A 15,031-nucleotide genomic window follows, 5' to 3' on the forward strand; every position below is an offset into this window, starting at 1 on the left:
CAAGCAACAATTTTTCCAGCAAATTTTTGTCATTATTAAAACAAAATACTAGTTGTATCAACCCTCCTAAGAGAGCAGAAATATATTACAGATGTATCTTTAAAGCAGACCTCCCACAGATCTTTCCAAGGCTTGACTAAAATCACCGATATCTTCTAGATGGAAAGATTAGAGCCCAAAATTTGAGATGCTATGATGATTTAACATGATTTTCTTTTATAAAATTTCTCCTGAATGGATCATATTTACCATTTGCCCACATCATTTAAGGCAAAACTAAACAGACATGGTTTTCCTCTTCTCAGGGCATTAAACTAATTTTAAACATTAAGGAGATGATAAGTAGCCAAGTACTATTTATTTTAAGATATCAAATGGTTAAGCTACTAATGAAATTATCTGCCAGATTTACAACAAATATATGAATTTCTTGATGTTATCTAAAATACGCTGTTGAAAGGGAATGCTTATGCATGGGATAGTTTGCATTTTATAAACGATTAGCTTGCTAGAAACTTTGTCCCAGGAACAGAAGGAAGCCAATTTCCATCTCTCTCCCACTTGAAGATGCCTCTTATCATGCATTACTGAGGGCAGCATTCACTTTATCTTTTTCATTCATTTCATAAAAATAAATTGAGGCAATGGTGCAAAAAGAATAGACTTGAGAGCCAGACACTCAGGTTCAAATCCGTTCAACTACTTCTAAGAGCGTACCCTTGAACAGTTACTTAACCACTCTGAGCCTCAATTTCCTTGTCTGTAAATGCCTAGAACAATAAGGCCTAGAATTAACTTGATTTAAGATTAAAGAGAGAGTATTCTAAAGTATTTGATAGAGTATCTTGTGCCTAGTACATGCTCCACAAAACTTGGTTCCTTTTTCTTTTCCCGCCCATGCTCTCCACTGGCTAGATATCAGAGATACAAAAATTAATAAATCATCGTCCTTGCACTCTAGGTATTTACAGTACAGGAGGAGCATAGACTTCTAAATGACTCATTTCCACACAGTATAACTTGGTGAATCAGTTAGACTTTCATCAGAAAACAGATGGTGCCTCAAATTGGATAATTTGAGGAGAGTCTAATAAAGGAACTATTTACAAAGGTACGGCTATGGTGAGAAAACCACAGGAGATAGTACAGTGTCCCAGGGCTAAAAACTGTGTGATGCAGCCCGCGACAGGCTGGAGGAGGAGCGCACACAGCTTCCTGGAGGGAAAGAAGGCAACAGCGGGGTGTTGGTGCTGGCTCACGCCAGCTCCAGAGAAACGACAGTGTACGTTTCCTTCCACCTCCACATTGCATGACGTACATTGTTTATCTGAAATCGGCCATGGTGGGGCTATTTACACCACAGAAGTGGGCAAACTCTACAAATCAAGTTTTCCTCAGGCTCCAAGCTGGTCGTTAACTATTGACCAGAATATCAACATTTGTTGTCGAAAGCAATAGTCCAGGGCAAATCCACAGAAAGAAAACTAGGGGAATAGAGAGCCCAGATGTACTTCTCCTTTTCCCTCTCTTCTCCTGACAATGGTCAAACCTGATCAGAAGCCAGAGAGCAAGAGATGGCATCCATCCAGGCTGACTGTTCAGGCAACTAGCAGCATGGTGAGGATGAAAAAGAGTGGATGCGAAGGTGAAAACAGAAACATACAGAATGTATAACGGAGGAAGGGATACAGATGTATGGAAGAATCAAGGAGGAAATAATCACATTCTTAGAGAAGTCAGGGGAGATACAGAGGAGGTGGGTCTTGAAGGATGAGTGGGAGTTTACCTAATAGAGAAGAAGTCAAAAGACAAAGGATGTGACAGATGGGAAAACTGTGGTAGGGAAAAAAGTCTAGGTGCCTAATCCTGCTGAAGAGCAGATACATATTTTTTAAAAACTCTTTATTATAGTGCAGTTGTAGATTTACAAAAAAAAAAAAAAAAAAATGCAGGGAGTGCAGAGAGTTCCCACACACCCTTGATCCAGCTTTCCCGGATGTTAACATCTTACATAATCTTTGACCTTCGGTGATGGGTTTTGTGTACCTATGCAGGTGGATAGCAACACACACAACATGAGACAGGCTAGACCTGATATGCTTAAAGACAAGTAGGAAGCAGCACAGTGTTTAGGGAGAGGCCTGGGAATTACAGAGGATAAGGATGGACAAAAATTCTGAGACCTTAAAGCACCTTAAGATGTGTCCACTTCTTTCCATCCTCAGTATCACTGTCCCCATTGAGGCCACCAGCATCTCTCACCTGGATAACCACCACGGCCCCTTCCAATCCACCCTACTCTACAGCCAAGGTGATATTCCTAAAAGACAAATCTCATCCTGTCTCTCCTATAACTGGGCTTCCCCAGTGGCTCAGCGGTAAAGAATTTGCGTGCAATGCAGGAGATGCAGGAGATGTGGGTTCGAACCCTGGGTCAGGAAGATCCCCTGGAAGAGGGCATGGCAACCCACTCCAGTATTCTTGCCTGGAGAATCCCATGGACAGGGGAGCCTGGCAGGCTATATAGTCCATAGGGTTTCAAAGAGTCTGACACGACCAAAGAGACTGAGCATACACTCACTCCTCTACCAAGGAGTGGTGAGCAGCTCTTTATTGCCCTTAAAATAGACTTCAACTCCCCTGTATGGTTTTAATGCTTCCTTGTCCTCTCCAGCCTCTCCTAGCCTCTCCCGCCCCTCCTGTAGCTCTCCTCCCCATTCTTTCGGCTCCTCAATCTCCAGAAGCAAAAAATTGCTTCTCAGTTCCTGAAAGAGGGCAGGTTTTTCTCTCACCTTTCCTCCTCTTCACCGGCCAACTCCATCTTCAGCCCTGACATAATTCACACCTTGTCCATCCCTCACTCCCTCTGTCTCCCCCAAGATCTGTTTCCTCTCAAGATGCTCTGGGCATAGTCCTGCCCTGGTTTTGATCATCCTGAACTGCAGTTACCAGCCCTCTTGTCTGTCTCCCACTCTAAACTCTAGGATCCTTGAAAATGTTTATTCAACATTATATCTCTCATAAATAGCACAGCATATAGAGGGCACTCAAAAAAAATCTTGTTTGGATAAATCTCTAATGTTGAAATATCAGGCATGGAGACAGGCATCCAGTGAGATGTTTTTGCTGAAATATTCTCCTAGCTAATCAGGAAAAGGACCTCCCCTTCTGTCTCTTGATCCAGCTTGGGCTGGTTAAATCCATAGAATAGGCTGGCCACTGATCTCACTCTTTGTGTACTGGGCACAAGTCAGCATAAGTCACCAGTAGTGACAGACAGAATAAGCCTAAAAGGAGATTCACCGAGAAAAACATACACGCAGGGCAGTGATGGAGTGCTGATAATTCCTTGAAATCCCAGAGAGTGTAGTCAGCCCCAAACAGTGCATGCACTGGGGAAAATGCTCCAAACAGGGGTATGAACTCCAGTGCTGCTGGAAACATTTACCTAGAAGCTGGGAGGAGAGCAGAGAACACCACCGACCATCTAACAAGGGAACTTCTAGGCTAATGTTAGTCACTCAGTCATTTCTGACTCTTTGTGACCCCACGGACTGTAGCCCACCAGGCTCCTCTGTTCATGGGATTTTTTCCAGGCAAGAATACTAGAGTGGGTTGCCATTTCCTTCACCAGGGGATCTTCCCAACCCAGGGATCGAACCTGGGTTTCCTGCATTGCTGGCAGAGTCTTTACCAACTGAGCCACCAAGGGCTGGGAATCAGGGCAAATATATCTGGTGACCTCATCTCCTTCTGATGAACGAGCTCCCTGCCAAGCCATCTAATGGAAGCAGGAGACAGCCACCAGGTAATCAACAGACAAATGTGTATCTCATCACCTGTGACACTCCAAGATGCTGAAAGTTCAGTAAGAAACACAATTCAAGTGCCCAAAATTGTCTCAGCCACTCACTTTTTGGAGTTGCCTCAACTCATCCTCAAACATGGCAGTCTGGGAGTGAAGCCGAAGCTCCAGTGCTTTGGCCACCTGATGCAAAGAGCCAACTAACTGGAAAAGATACTGATGCTGGGAAAAATTGATGGCAGGAGGAGAAGGGGATGACAGAGGATGAGATGGTTGGATGGCATCACCGACTCAATGGACATGAGTTTGAACAAACTCCGGGAGATGGTGAAGGACAGGGAAGACTGGTGTGCTGCAGTCCACAGGGTTGCAAAGAGTTGACATGACTGATTGACTGAACAGCAAAATCTGGGAGTGTACAGGATTCCCTTTCCCACGCAAACTAGGGATCAAAGCACTTAAAGGGCCCTCCTCATGCATACAGCCATACCCTCTCACGTGGGGTGAATTGAAGGACACGGTTCCCGTTACCAATTGCAGCATGAAAAGTTGTCCCAAAGCTTAGTGGCTAAAACAGCAACAATCATTTTACTATCTCTGTTCATCATTCAGGAAGGCCTTCTCTAGCTGATGCTGGCTCCAAGGCACTCAGGCAGCTACAGTCACGTGATGGCTGGCAACGGAACAGCTAGTGGCCAGCCAGGCACCTCCACCCTCAGTCGTATCCAGGCTTCTCCCTGTGGTCTCTCCCCATGAGCTCCTTTGCCCTTCCTCACAGCACAACGGCCTCAAGTCATTTTGAGTGTTTACCCAGAAGCTTAGTGTCCAGAGCAATGATTTCAGTGTTCTATGCACAAGGAGCTTCACCTTTTATGACTTAGCATTGGAAGTTCCATAATGTCACAATAACCAAAGCCATGAGCTCACCCAGATTCAAGAGAAGGGAATGAAGATCCCACCTCTCAGTGTCACATGGCAAGAAGACCACATGAGGGAGAGGTATTGTTGTGGCCATCTTTGGAACATACAGTCCTTTGAAGGCACCAAGAAGATGCTGGTCCAAAGACAGCTCTCCCCCAAGACAACCATGGTACAAACCCTCCACCATTAATTTTCCATCAGTTACTATTCTTACATGGGTAAGGCCCCATGGGAGAGGGGTACAGAATATGGGCTCAAAATGAAAGCAAGAGGCCAGGAAGAGAGGAAAAGATTTTGATTCCTTGAGCAACACAGTAAGATTTTTATTTTACAACTATCTGGCTGGGTTGTGGAAAGCGAACTGGAGAAAGCAAAACTAAGGTCAGGAAAATCAAATGGGATGCTCTTTGTCATCTTTGCCTCTAATCTCCACGTGTGCATCTCAGTTCTCTTGTTTTTTAAAATGAGAAAACCAGTAGCACTTACCTCAAGGACAAATTGTGAGAATTATTAATAAATGTAAGTTGGGCTTCCCAGGTGGTGCCAGTGATAAAGAATTCGCTTGCCAATGCTGCTGCTGCTGCTGCTGCTGCTAAATCTCTTCAGTCGTGTCCAACTCTGTGCGACCCCATAGACGGCAGCCCACCAGGCTCCACTGTCCCTGGGATTCTCCAGGCAAGAACACTGGAGTGGGTTGCCATTTCCTTCTCCAGTGCATGAATGGGAAAGTGAAAATGAAGTCGCTCCGTCGTGTCTGACTCGTAGCGACCCTATGGACTGCAGCCTACCAGGCTCCTCCATCCATGGGATTTTCCAGGCAAGAGTACGGGAGTGGGCTGCCACTGCCTTCTCCGCTTGCCAATGCAGGAGATGCAAAAGACAAAGGTTCAATCCCTGAATCAGGAAGATCCCCTGGAGAAGGAAATGGCAACCTACTCCAGTATTCTCGCCTGGAGAATCCCATGGACAGAGGAGCATAGCGAGCTACAGTCCATGGGGTCACAGAGTCAGACACGACTGAGCAACTGAGCAGCAGCAGCAAATATAAGTTAAAACAAGAGGGTGCTGGGTCTAATGCTTGGTATATCGTGTTTTGTACACACACACACACATCTACTTGCTACTACCTATATTCCTACTCTCCATGTGAGAGATGATAGCGGCCTAAATTAAAGAAATGGGTATCTTTTAAATATGTATCGCTTGGAGGGTGAGGCTGGTTGTTGGGGGGACAGAATCAAGAATGACAACTATGTTTTGACTTTGAGCAAATAGTTGGGTGATAATGTATAAGAAATACTGAGAGAGACAGCTCTCTCATACCCAGACGCAAGCCTGAACATTCCTCAGGGCTTGTTTTCAAAGTGCTCTCCTTGGTTGTAAAAGCTTCTAGAAGCTGACAAGTTTCTCAACTGCTCTAAGCGTCATTTCTTCATCTGTGAAAAGGAAATAACAATAAAGTGTAAATGTGCACTTAATGTGAATTTAACTCTATGATCTCAGCAAAAGAGAGAGAATAAGCCTGAGCACAAGAGAAAAAATAAATTATGTCACCATAATTCAAACCATTCCACTCAATGAGTGCAAAGCTCTAAAACAAACATGATGAGGGAGAGAAGAATCTGCTCTTACCCTAGTCGGTCGGTTCCCACTTCTCTTCTACACTGTTTGATGATAATAGTTAAATGTAGATTTTCATATGATATGACCTCAAATAAAATCCAGGACCCATCTTTAGCTACTTGATCCATCACTCCGTTAAAGCAAAGACTCATAACAAAATAAAAGATACATAACTTGAATCATTTATCTTAACTTAAAGCATTAGTTGCTCAGTTGTGTCCAACTCTTTGCAGTCCCATGGACTGTAGCCTGCCAAATTCATCTGTCAATGGGATTCTCCAGATAGAGTACTGGAGTGGGTAGCCATTCCCTTCTCCAGGGGTATCTTCTGACCCAGGGATCGAACTCGGGTGTCCTGCATTGCAGACAGACTCTCTACCATCTGAGCCACAAGGGAAGCCCATTTTAACTTAAACAAGTATAAATTAATGATCTTATCTTTTGCTATACAGTCAAAGCTTAAGAAAATTTTTTAATTTATTTTTTCTTAATATGGGTTCGCTGACTGGAGTTTCCTGCTGTATTCCTTGAGTAAAGTTTAACAGTTTTCTGTTTACAGTAACAATACACGTTTAGAATCAGAAATAACAAGGTCATGACCTAGGAAATGAATGAGGTAGTACCGTAGCTCAGATCTATGTGACTTTCAGAGACGTTGTCTGACCCAGTTATCATCTATGGCCTGTCTCTTGGGGATGGCATCACACATTTCTTAAAATGTGTTTCGTGCCTGCATACCCCACAGGCTGGTTCCAGTCCTGACTGAGACTCTCCCTTGGTTCAAACACTCTGGATTAAATTAACTGCTGACTTGATACCATGCCATCATATACTTCTCCACTTTCTCTCCTCTGGATTTTAATCATAGCTTAGCCATCTGAATAAGCAATTAAGCCACCAGAAGTGCTTCCCCAAAAATGCATCAGAATAAAAGGACTCCATTTCAAATTATCGAACTAATAGACATCTCAGGACATCACTGAGGACACCAAGCCGAGTGTCTTCTTGCCATCAGCAAAGAGAGGAACCACCCACACTAAACTGTCCCTTTTCACAAACCTTCTCAACACCCCCTCCACCCCCCCTTTCCCACCCCACCCCCCCTTTCAGAGCGGACTCTGTTTCCGCATTCTGGTGTTAAGGACAAGAAGGAAGGTTGTGTATTATCCGAAACCTCATGCCCAAGTTGTCCTGGAGGGTCGCTGCCACCCTGGGGTCCTGGGGTCTGTGCTGCCTGCCTGCCTCTCCTCCAGCTCCCCTACCTGGGCGTCCAGGTCTTTGCCAGCCTGGTGCCTCCCTAGTTGCCATCTCTGCACACTCACAACGGCCTCCTGAGGCCAAGTCCCAGCATCTTAAGCAATAGCCTCCTGAGCAGGCTCCTAGCTGCCCATTCTTCCCCCCACATCGTCACACGTGTTGAGTTTCTTTCTCATCTTGTCAGTCCCTTTCTCCAAAAACTTCAGTGATTCCATGGCTTGGGTTAAAGCCCCAGTGTCTCCAATAAGACACAGCAGGCTTTTCCCAGGTCACATGACCCAGGTCACGTGTCCAGTCATGCCTGCAGCCTCTCCACCTCCCCAGTGCTGCTCATCCAAGCCTAAATGATACACCAGTTTCCCCTGGCCCTTGTTCCAGATCATTCTTTCTGGGACTCCCTTCTCTCCAGTCCTATGATGAAATCCTGCTCATCCATCCGGATCCAAGTTAAAAGACGCCTTTTCTGGGATGCATTCATTCACTTGTGCATTCATTCACTAAGCCCCAGTCACATGTCTGGCCCTGGTGTTACAATCATCAGCAGAACTGGCACTTATATTTCACAGCACAGTGAGAGACGCAGACATCATACAAGCGAGTGTAAGACTGAAAGTATGGCAAGTCTGAAAAAAATCACTGCTTCCGGCATAGCAAACACAATGTGCAAAGGGCTTTGGGAGAGGCATGCCCGACAAATAGCAGAGAGCAAGAAAAAGCCAGGCTGGGAGAAGACAGCACAATGGTGAGGGGGTGTGAGTGAGCCAGTGAAGCCCAGATCACAAGAGGCCTTGCTAGCCATGAAAAGGAAAAAGAAATATATTTCTAATTTTAAGACCAGCAGGAAGAAATAGCAGAGTTTCCAGTGGAAGGATGACTGCATCAGTTTTGCTTTCTGAAAAGATCACTTTGTCTGCCACCTGAATGGATGCAGAGGGGCTGGCTGCAGGGCCATTGGAGAAGGAATTAAGCGTAACTCCTTCACCATCCGCTAAGCGTATGGACAAGAGGCCCAGACCGTGCTGTGCAGTATAGAAAACAGTCTTGGAGTTCCATGCTTGCCGTGGGTAATCTGCAAGATGGATAAGCCGCGTGCAGTAAGGGTGACTCCACCTTGTCTCCACCAGATCCTGAGGACCACACCTCCACCCCAGCATCCCTGTGCGTGCCCTCCCCAGCTCCAGCATCATCTGGCCTCGTATTAGAGAAGGGTTATCATCTTGCTTCCACGTCCTCTGAAACAAAGAAATAAAGTCATGCATTTCTCTACCTTTAATCGTTTCATTTCTGTTTTGATTGAGCCATGAACATTTTCTTCTAGGAACAAAAGTGTTATGTTAGTTCTTTCTTATATATGGTTCTCATAGTTAATAGTCCTAAATATATCTACATTTGTCATTTTAATATAATTTTTTTTTACTTGAGAATTTTATTTGTATGACTAGATTATATTTATATGAATAAAATTTGTCTGGATGTGTGAATATGTGTGTGTATGTTTGCGTGTGTATTTTGAGAACTAATCATTGCCAAAATACACACGCAAATATACACACTGACACACACACATATGTATATATAGCAGGGAAAAATATGAAATGTTTGTGGCATCAAGCAGAATGTAGGATTCATGCAACAACCACATCGGCATACAGACCAGGAGACACTGAGTCACTCTTTGCCATGGGGAAGTCACTGTTCCCATCATCAACCCAACACCAATCCAAAGGAGGGCGTGAAAAGTTGATTGTTTTATTCTAAATCTGAAAATACATACAGTTGATATACATGGGAGGCAGTAGAAAGAAATTCCCAAGTCTTGTCTTTGAGATGAAAGACCTCTGGTGTAAGAAAGGCGATATGGGTACACATTTGCAAAACAGGGGAGCCCATCTTCACCTGACCGCCCCACCCCCATCACCACCACCTGTTCCACGCTGCCATTCCTAAAGGGCTTGAGCATCTGAAAAAAAGAGGAGAGGTGGAGGAATCCCACCAAGCTTAAAAATGGAAAGAATGAGCAGTGGGGAATTTGTTACTCTTCTCCACCTCTGACCAAACTAGGGGCTTGAGCAGTACCAGGGCATTCTCCTGTGATGTCCAGAGTGCCTGGGGGAAAAACGAAACTGCTGATACATTTTCCAGGTACAGCTGGAGAGTGACAGCCTCTGTTTGAGGCTTGAAGGAAACAAGCACGGGTTGGCCTGTGCACACAGACACGCACGACGGGGAGGGCCTGCGACAGGAGGGAGAGGAGAACGCAGCCGCCTCTGGGCTGGGAGGGGACGGCTGCTCTTCTGTGATTCCTCCAGGTGTCAGCCAGGGGAGGCCGACAGGCTAAACCAGCACCGCTGCTGCTGTTGTTCAGTCACTCGGTCGCGTCTGACTCTTTACCACCCCATGGACTGCAGCACGCCAGGCTTCCCTGTCCTTCACCATCTCCCGGAGTTCGCCCAAACTCATGTCCTTTGAGTCAGTGATACCATCCAGCCATCTCTTCCTCTGTCGTTCCCCTCTCCTCCCTCCTTCAGTCTTTCCCAGCATCAGGGTCTTCTCCAATGAGTTAGTTCTTCACATCAGGTGGCCAAAGTATTGCAGCTGCAGCTTCAGCATCAGTCCTTCCAAGGATCCTTGCAGTTCAAGGGACTCTCAAGAGTCTTCTCCAACACCACAGTTCAAAAGCATCAGTTCTTTGGCGCTTAGCCTTCTATATGGTCCAACTCTTACATCCATACATGACTACTGGAAAAATCACAGTTTTGAATAGACAGACCTTTGTCAGCAGAGTAATATCTCTTCTTTTTAATATGCTATCTAGGTTTGTCATTGCTTTTCTTCCAAGGAGCAAGAGTCTTTTAATTTCATGGCCGCAATCACCATCTGCAATGACCTTGGAGTCCAAGAAAATAAAGTCTGTTGCTGCTTCCATTGTTTCCCCCTTATTTGCTACAAAGTGGTGGGACCAGATGCCATGATCTTCGTTTTTTGAATGTTGAGTTTTAAGCCAGCTTTTTGACTCTCCTCTTTCACCTTCATCAAGAAGCTCTTTAGTTCCTCTTCACTTTCTGCCATAAAAGTGATGTCATCTTCATATCTGAGCTTATTGATATTTCTCCCAGCAATCTTGATTCCAGCTTGTGCCTCATCCAGCCTGGAATGATAGCAGAACAGAAAATTCATGATGATTTCCCAGCCTTCAACATCTCAAGAGAGACTTATCCTTCCCACCGAGTATTTGGAAGTTAGATCAGGAGAAATGGAGAGGAAGAAATTTTGCACAGAGAAAACAATCTTGATACAGTTGAACACTGAACTAATTAAACCGTGAACTGGAGCATGGCCGTTTTGTAGATCTTGATCAAGAAATTCCTTCATTGGCAAGGTTTTATTTGAAAACAAGCTCAAGACTCAGAAGCAGAAATTAAAGTCATTTTAGAAATAAAATTACTCTTTGAAATAAAATGTTTGACAATAGAGGCAATACCAATTACATATATATATCACACAGCACAAGATAATGTAGTAATTTCCTAGACAAAAATGTTGGCCTGACTGCTTTGGAAGTGAGTGAATGAGACATGAGCATGATAAAAAAGGGATGTTTAAAAGAATTATTCAATGGAGAATGTAAGCACTGTTTAATGATGGCGTTTGGTTTGCCAAGAAAGGCCAGAAGACACAAGACTGAGCCAGGTGATTCAAGAGTTTGAAGTGTCAGTCTCCTAAAGAACAACCCCTCCTCATACAACAGCAACTCAAGTGGGAGGAATTAAAAGTGGATTTGCTATTCTAAATCTGAAAACAAATATAGATGATTTATGGGTGTAAGGCCTCTCCCTCTCAACTGAGTCCTAGCCCCTCCATAAGATCCACTTTACTTGTTGGCAAAAGAGCCACTTGAGAGAATTACAGTAATCAAATCTGGCTGCAGCCAAAGCAGGCAACTTTGCTTCCAGATCCATTGGAGCCAACCAGGATGTCTCTCCCTGTAGATTTGGAAGATGATAACATGCACGTTAGCTATATTTAAACTATTCTTTCCAAAGCTAACAAAAGAAAGCTGCAACCCCTGCAAAGACCGAAGACCCTTTTGCAAAAACCTATGGAAGGGAGGCTTTCGTTTGTTGTTTTCCCTGCCAAAAAGCAAATAACTGTCCCCTCCCACCTCTTTACCTCCTTCTGTTCTGGCTTCTGTCCCCCACCCCGGCAATCACCCAGAATTCACACTTGGGCACCAATAGGGTGGGGAGAGGAGGGTTTTGCAGTGGGGAGGGAAGAGAGGAAGAAAGCTGCCTGGCTGGGGTCAGAATCGAAACATCCATAAAGGTGAGCATCCTCTGCCAGCTCAAGTGCGACTGACTGCTCAGCAACAGCTCCTAAGGACAGAGCAGAAACAGCAAACAACAAAGAAGCAGATCCCAGGTCGGCAGCAGGTGGAACAGGTACAGAGAGATGGGCACCTCCAACATCAAGGTGAAATCAGGCACTAGGATATTCCTTAAAGAAAGCTAAAAGGCAGGGGCCCATGCAGCTCTCAAAGTAAGAAACAGTCCTGGATTGTTGTTATTTATCTGGGGCCCCAGGTGTACACCGAGCTTTGTAACAGGTAGTGTCTGCCAAAGCAGAGAGCAGAGCCCTTGCCCCCAAGAGTTTGCCATCTAAAGGCACACTTGGGCCCAGATATTCTCCAAGAATCAGCAAAGCGAAAAATAAACACAACACACAGAGACACCAAGGAACAGATCTTTGCTGAATGTGTCAAAGCTTTTGAAAACAGGAGGGATTTTCGGAGAGTTGTGGCTTTTGTTTCACGTTGCACTGGAGTGGAAAAGAGAGAAAAAAGAAGAATCTGCTATTATCAGAAGGATTTAAAGAGATCTCGACAGGCTAGAACCATGGGATAACTACAAAGAGACGGCTTTAAATAAGATCTGCAATATAATGATCTCATTAGGGTACAAAATAAAAGGAAGTTTAGGAGCTGACTACACATTAACATTATCAATGCCGCCTTGAGGTTGAACTCCCCAAACAGAAGCTGATCTAAGAGGAACTGGTAAAGGACCGTCTAGGATGAGCAAAGTGATGATTTGACCTCTGAGCAGGGCTGACCCTGACATGACGCCCAGATGAGGTCACTGGGACACCATGTGGCACAGTGGTCAAGAGACCAAGCTCTGGACACAAAGCAACAGATCACAGATGAGCTCTCTGCCCGCCACTGACTTGAGAAAGTTAGTTTATTTCTCTGCTACAGTTCCCTCACTTGTCAAAAAAATAAAAAAGAAGGGAGGGAGGAGAGGGGAAAAGAAGGTAGAAGGGAGGGAAGAAAGAAAAAGAACAGGAAAGAAGCTGCTAATAACGCCTAATTTTATGGGAAACTATAGACTTAGCACAACCATAGAGTGAGCTGTTGTTATAAGGGAGCCTCAACACCCTTCCAGCCTCTCCGTTCCCCCTTATTGCAAGTCTGCTTCTGTACCTGGGTCTCCCCAGCCCTGCTCCCGAGGCCCAGGTCTGGGAGCCTGCCTCGGTGGTCTTCTGAGTGTGAAGCAAGCCTGATCAGCAGAGCCGTGAGCTCCATGAAAGAACCTTCACTGGGTCTGCTTTGTTCTTCATTTTCCTGTTGGGGGAAACACTCCCATATTTACATTTCTGCAGGAAAAAGCAGGACCAGGACTCACAGTTCCCAGTTTGCAATACTGATTCCGTGTGCTAGGATGGTTCATGATTAGCGTCCAGCAGTTTTAAAAAGGCTTCCTTCTCTATGACTTTGAGACACTCAGAGTGGGCACACTGCCATGTGATGGGACCTTTCTCACATAGGAGGCCTTGAATCCACCCCCTTGGCCCTTCTTCTGAGGGCATCCTGCCTGGTCCCAGTCACTCTGCCCTCCAGGGCGTGAGCCTTGGCCATCTATTGGCAGGACTCCCAGGATGCAGCCCCACCCCCAGGCCGCATACACCTGTCTGGACACTCTGAATTTCTTGGGATCCCACTTGAGGGCCACCTGCAATCTCTGCTGTCCCTTAGGCAGGGGGCTTCCCTGTGAGCTGAGCCTGCAGGGGGATCTGGTCTGCCAGGATTTCATGCCAGCCTGGACCTGCTACTGGTCACCTGCTTCACCAATCCTCCAGGTGCCTGTCCTCAGCTCATCTGTGTCCCACCGCCCCTGCCTGCCTCAGCGGACATGTGTCTGACTGAAGCAGGGAGCATGCCCCAGCAAGACATCATCTCCCAAACCCTGGGTCACACGTTACCTCCAACTTCCTTCCACTGATGACTCACTACCGCTAGAGGAATGCTGTATCAACAGAAGACAAGCTCCAGCTCTGTTTTCTCGTGGAACACCACACGTGACTCCAGTGTTATTAAAGTCACTGATGTTGACTGGGGAGCCCTGCGATGGTATTCTCTGATGCTGCTTGCTATTTCTCCCCGTGATTGTGCCCTTCCAGCCCGCCTAGAGTCCCAGAAACACACCCTCCTCGTGCATGCTACATGCTGTCTTCTTCCTTCCTTGTTATTGGATGACTTTTCACTTGGCCTTTTCTGCAGATCAGCCCCTCAGAATGCCATCTGGAAGAATGGAGAATGGAAACACACTGCCTTAAATTAAAAAGCAAAAAAAAAATGTAAAGAGAGAGAAAGAGATTTTTCATCACCCTGAATTAGACCCAATTTCCCACTCTGTCACCGCTTTCCCAGGGGCTGGCACCTTCTTGGGAAGCTGTCCCTATTTCTTCTGACTGTGACAGAGGGGGGCGGGGGGGGGAGTCATCCAATGCCTTGGATAGATTTGGCTGGATTGATGTCATTGCTCATTAAGGAAACAGGCAATCTGCTTCTCATTCTCATTGGAGAAAATAAATCTGCACAGAACCCAGCCAAATAATGTGTAGCAAATGATCAATGTTATCTGAGGGAGGAGATGATTGATCCTTTATTTCTTATACCCTCTCATGCATAATGCATCATCTCCACGATGTCCTCGGCTTGCCTCAGGACCCAGTCGTGATGTACCGTATTACCATACACGACACTCACTCTGAATTTCTAGTGACAATCTCCATATCCCTGAGCTAGTGGGAGCCAGGAAGGCTTCAGAATTCAAGAGTCCCTGATAGTGGCATGTTGGATTTTCAAATCCCTTTCAGGCCTTTTTACAAACACACGCATGACTCACGGAAAGTCACAGGGACTTCACGTCCCCACAACCCCTAATACAAAACAGAATTGGAAACATCAGCTTCTTTCAGAATATCAGATAAAAGATCAGAAAAATACGAATCTTTTGAGGAACCAAAAATGATAGAGATGGCTAACAAGCAAACCGTGTTTACTTTGCACAGTAATGATTAAGTTTCACAGGATCAAGGCATTCGTTTGTGATTTTGGTGAAAGTTGGTGCATTTTAGGTTGATATT

At 45.4% G+C, this 15,031-nt stretch overlaps 2 long non-coding RNA genes across 4 annotated transcripts in view; one reads left to right on the forward strand and one right to left on the reverse strand.

Annotated features, from left to right (window-relative positions):
* LOC145509025 (uncharacterized) overlaps window positions 1-15,031 on the reverse strand; it is a 236,036-nt gene that overhangs the window by 121,183 nt on the left and 99,822 nt on the right. The window lies entirely within an intron of this gene.
* LOC145509024 (uncharacterized) lies at window positions 4,735-8,879 on the forward strand. Of its 2 annotated transcripts, none has more exons than XR_014055793.1 (2): window positions 4,735-4,895; window positions 7,985-8,879. It is a non-coding gene; the product is annotated as an uncharacterized LOC145509024 (long non-coding RNA). The 2 variants fall into 2 exon arrangements; XR_014055794.1 differs by having other exon boundaries at window positions 8,731-8,879.

This window comes from Giraffa tippelskirchi, chromosome 6, assembly GCF_054371585.1.
Source record: "Giraffa tippelskirchi isolate mGirTip1 chromosome 6, T2T-mGirTip1v1.2.pri, whole genome shotgun sequence".
Lineage (NCBI taxonomy): Eukaryota > Metazoa > Chordata > Mammalia > Artiodactyla > Giraffidae > Giraffa > Giraffa tippelskirchi.